The following is a 5,380-nucleotide window of genomic DNA, read 5'->3' as shown; positions in this document are numbered from 1 at the left end:
AGAGGAAAGAACTTCGTCGCCGGAACATGGATGCACTTCACACTCCTATCGTTGGAGAAACCCCTGAGGCTCGTGCCTTAGAGGACGCGCGCTTGGCCAACTTGGCTGAGCGCACTCGGCTAGAAAACCTTCAGCGAGCACTCGACGAGCGTGCGCGGCAACAGGTTCCGGACTCAAGTCGACGTCAGCTCTTTCCACCATCGACTCAGGTATACCGAACTCCGATTCAGAATTTAGCGGCTGCGGCCCGTATAGCAGAGTCAATTCAACCTTCCCAGTCAGAGGCTGGCAGAGGCTTGATGCAGTTCATAGATTTACTCCGAGCAGCAGGAGATCACAATTCAGCTGTATCGCAGTCACGGAATAGGATTCACAGCAGATCTGTAGCTACAAATATAGTCCAATCGGCTCACGGCCCCAGATCGCCCCCGAGGCGTGAGGGGCGTGGAGACCGACATGCTCAGTACAAGAACCGTGAGAAGTATGATCACTGAATCAATCGCGATGATCGACGTCGAGTGCCCACCCCTCCCCCGAGGGGTGGATCGTATGCGCCTCGATAGCAGGATGATAGACGCCAGCACAGTGTTGGGCGAAGGATTCCAGTCGACCCCAGGGAACCAGGCTTTGATGCGAGATCCATTATCGTTCAAGGTCTGGTCGACAAGAACAAAGCTCACCGAGAGGGTCACGACAGAGATGTACCCACCAGCAGCAGAGTGCACGTCTCAGGACCAGAGTCCTTCAGCAGAGCCATGAGGGCCACGGTGATTCCTCCCAACTTCAGGTTGGCGACTGGAGTCAGTAAGTTCACTGGTGAGTCCAAGCCTTATACTTGTCTTGAGGACTACCGAGTGGCTGTTCAGATCGGCGGCGGCAATGATGAGGTGGCCATGAAACATCTTCCTCTTATGTTGGAGGGCTCAGCCTGAGCATGGCTGAATCAGTTAGCACCGAGCAGCATTTACACTTGGGAAGATCTTTCCCGAGTGTTCATCAGAATGTTTGAAGGAACTTGCAAGCGACTAGCAGGATTGACAGAGCTGCAAACTTGTGTGCAGAAGTCGAATGAGACTTTGAGAGATTACATCCAGAGATGGATCACATTGCATCACACGGTAGAGAATGCATGTATCTGATCACCAGGCAGTCTGTGCCTTCAAGGAAGGCGTTAAGTACAGAGAGCTGAACCTGAAATTTGGTCGAACTAGAGACATGTCTCTGAGTCGAATGATGGAGATAGCCACCAAGTATGCCAATGCTGAAGAAGAGGATCGGCTCCGGAGTGGCAAGCACAAGTCAGTCGCCCACGAAACCAGAGGAGGGAACTCCAGTCGGAAGCCGAAACGGAATGCCGAACCAGCTGCTCCTGTAGAAGCCTTAGTCGTAACTCAGGGAAAGTTTAAAGGGAAACCCAAAGGACCTTGGAACCCCGAGAAGGTGAAAGACAAGGAGGGGAATGACGTGATGGATTTGCCATGCCACATCCACATGAAGAAAGATGAAGAGGGTAACTTCATTTACCCAAAACATACCACTCGACAGTGTCGGCTCATGATCCCGCAATTCCAGGGGAAACAGCCCAAAGATAAGGAAAAGGAGTCGGACAAAGTTGAGGACAAACAGGATAGTGATGATGGATATCCCCAGGTCAATTCCACCCTGATGATTTTTGCTGACGTTGAAAGCAAAAGTCGACTGAAAGTTATTAACCGAGAAGTGAATACGGTTGCTCCGGAGACGCCCAATTATCTGAAATGGTCTCAGACTGCCATCATATTCGACCAGTCTGATCACCCGACACACATAGCCACCCCTGGGAGGCAAGCTCTGGTGGTCGACCCAGTTGTCGAAGGCACTTGACTGACTAAAGTTTTGATGGATGGTGGCAGTAGCTTGAATATATTGTACACAGAGACACTGAAAGGGATGGGCATTCCGATGTCCAGACTCAGTACCAGCAACATAAGTTTCTATGGAGTCATTCCTGGCAAGAAGGCTGCGTCACTCGGCCAGATTGCTCTTGATGTGGTTTTTGGTGATTCCAAAAATTTCTGCGAAGAAAAGTTGACATTTGAGGTTGTGGATTTCCAGAGTGCCTATCACGCTATTTTGGGCAGGCCAGCTTATGCACGTTTTATGGCTCGACCATGTTACGTGTACCTCAAATTGAAGATGCCTAGCCCTAAAGGTGTGATCACTGTTACCGGCAATCGCAGGAAGGCGGAAGATTGCTTTCAGAAAGGCTCAAAGATCGCCGATGCTCAGATGGTAGCAGAAGAGTGGCAGGAACACCAGAAAAATGCAGACCCGGGTGATTTGTTGCGAGCCAAGAAGCCCGCTACAGAATCAGCGTTTCAGTCGTCCGGTGAGACAAAACCGGTTCACATCCACCCGACCGACCCCAATGCTACTCCGACTAATATCTCCACAACGCTCGACCCCAAATAGGAAGAAGCGCTCATCCAGTTCCTCCGTGAGAACTGGGACATCTTCGCATGGAAACCTTCTGACATGCCGGGTGTTCCTAGGGGGCTGGCTGAGCACTGTCTACGAGTCGACTCAAAAGCGAAACCTTTCAAAGAACATCTGCGACGGTCCGCCATACAGAAAAGGAAGGCCATTGGCGAGGAGGTGGCTCGGCTCTTAGCAGCAGAGTTTATCCGAGAAATTTACCACTCCGAATGGCTCGCCAATGTTGTCATGGTCCCCAAGAAGGACAAGTCACTTCGCATGTGCATTGACTTTAAACATATCAATCGGGCCTGCCCGAAAGATCATTTTCCTCTCCCCCGCATCGACCAAATAGTCGACTCGACTGCGGGATGTGAGCGACTATCTTTCTTAGACGCCTATTCCGGGTACCATCAGATCCATCTATATGGACCTGATGAGATCAAAACAGCTTTCATCACCCCATTGTCAGAGATTCTGCACAACAGAGATGCAACTGGTCGAGTGGCAAAATGGGCGATTTAACTCCTTCCCCTGGATATCAGATTTGAGGCAAAGAAAGCTATCAAGTCCCAAGCAATAGCAGATTTCATCGATGAGTGGACTGAACAGCAACTGCCGACTCAGGTTCACTCGGAGCACTGGACCATGTTCTTTGATGGCTCTAAGATGCTGAATGGTTCCGGTGCTGGGGTAGTGTTGGTTTCCCCCCGAGGAGATAAGCTCAGATATGTACTCCAGATTCAATTTGATTCCTCCAACAACGAAGCAGAATACGAAGCACTTTTGTATGGGTTGCGTATGGCCAATTCACTCGGCGTCCGTCGCCTCATGGTCTACGGTGACTCGGATTTGGTGGTTAACCAAGTGATGAAGGAGTGGGACGTCAGAAGCCCAGCCATGACTGGTTACTGCAATGCAGTAAGAAAGGTGGAGAAGAAATTCGAGGGGTTAGAGCTTCATCATATACCCCGACTGAAAAATCAAGCAGCTGATGATTTGGCAAAGATAGGTTCCAAGAGAGAAGCCATTCCCAGTGGTGTGTTTTTGGAACATATCCACGCACCGTCAGTTCAAGAGGATCCTTTCACCGAAGAAGCCCCACAGCCAAAAAGTGCCACGGATCTGACTGAAGTCGAGGTCCCAGCCGTGGTCGACCTGATCATGGAAGTTTTGGTTATCACTCCCAACTGGACAGTGCCGTACATCGCGTATATCCTAAGGAAAGAGCTCCCAGAGAATGAAGAAGAGGCTTGACAGATCATCCGTTGATCAAAGGCCTTTACTGTGATGAAGGGACAGTTGTACAGAGAAAGCGCGACTGGAGCCAGTCAAAAATGTATAACGCTAGAAGAGGGTCAGATAATTCTTAACGACATCCACTCGGGGACCTGTGGCCATCATGCATCCTCTCGGACTATTGTGGCTAAAGCATACCGAGCGGGTTTTTACTGGCCCAGAGCAAATGAGATGGCGAAAGAGATAGTCGACAAGTGTGAAGGATGTCAGTTCTACTCCAATATGTCGCACAAGCCCGCCTTAGCCCTGAAGATCATTCCAATCGTCTGGCCCTTCGCTATTTGGGGATTAGATATGGTTGGACCACTGAGAACTGGCAGGAGCGGCTTCACCCATGTACTGGTGGCAGTCGACAAGTTCACCAAGTAGATCGAAGCCAAGCCTATCAAGAATCTTGATGCCGGCACTGCTATCAGCTTCATCAGAGAGTTGATATTCAGATATGGAGTTCCGCATAGCATCATCACTGATAATGGGTCAAACTTCGATTCCGACCAATTTAAAGCCTTTTGCGCTTCTCGAGGCACACAAGTCGACTATGCTTCAGTCGCTCACCCCCAGTCGAATGGACAAGCATAAAGAGCAAATGGCCTAATTCTCAAAGGACTGAAACCCCAGCTGATGCGTGATCTCAAACACGCAGCAGGCGCGTGGGTCGACGAACTTTCATCAGTTCTTTGGGGATTGAGGACTACTCCTAATCGGTCGACTGGGAGAACTCCATTCTTTCTGGTCTATGGGGCTGAAGCAGTTCTTCCGAGTGACCTGCTTCACAATGCACCCCGAGTTGAGCTCTACTCTGAAGATGAAGCAGAACAAGCATGGCAGGACGAAGTCGACCTTCTGGAAGAAGAAAGAGAGATGGCCATGATTCCATCAGCAAGACTCGCATCGATTCCATGCCGGAAACATGAAGAGTCGAGCCTTCCAAGAAGGAGACTTGGTCCTCCGAGTGGACCAACAGAAGCCACATAAACTTGCTCCTACTTGGGAAGGCCCCTTCATCGTCACCAAAGTTCTCCACAATAGGGCATACCATCTTTACAATGTCAGCCGCCAGATTGATGAGCCACGGGCTTGGAATGTGGATCTGCTCCGCCCCTTTTACACTTAAGTACTCACTCGGATGAGATGTAATAAAAGTACTCCTGTAGTTTGTTTATCAAAGACAAAAGTGTTATAATTTTCCCATTAATTGTTGTTGCTTTTGTTTATGTAAGAAATCCCCCAGTGGGTAGCTTAGCTGCGAATCCATTTTGCCTAAGTTTGTAAAAAAGTTTCCTATCGAGAGACGAGCAAGCCTCTCACTCGGAGGCATAGCTGTGAATCCGTTTCGCCTAAGTATTTGAAAATCCTACCGAGTGGGGAGTCTGCCTTCCACTCAGGGGCTTAGCTGCAGTCCAGTACTCGCCTAAGTGTTTGAAATTCTACCGAGTGGCGAGTATGCCTCCCACTTGGGGGCTTAGTTGCAGTCCAGTACTCGCCTAAGTGTTTGAAATCCTACCGAGTGGAGAGCAAACCTCCCACTCGGGGGCTTAGCTGCAGTCCAGTACTCGCCTAAGTGTTTAAAATCCTACCGAGTAGAGAGCAAACCTCCCACTCGGGGGATTAGCTGCAGTCCAGTACT

Source organism: Triticum dicoccoides, chromosome 1B (assembly GCF_002162155.2).
Source record: "Triticum dicoccoides isolate Atlit2015 ecotype Zavitan chromosome 1B, WEW_v2.0, whole genome shotgun sequence".
NCBI classification, from domain to species: domain Eukaryota; kingdom Viridiplantae; phylum Streptophyta; class Magnoliopsida; order Poales; family Poaceae; genus Triticum; species Triticum dicoccoides.
The sequence above is the reverse complement of the archived record's forward strand: the minus strand, read 5'-3'. Positions refer to the sequence as shown.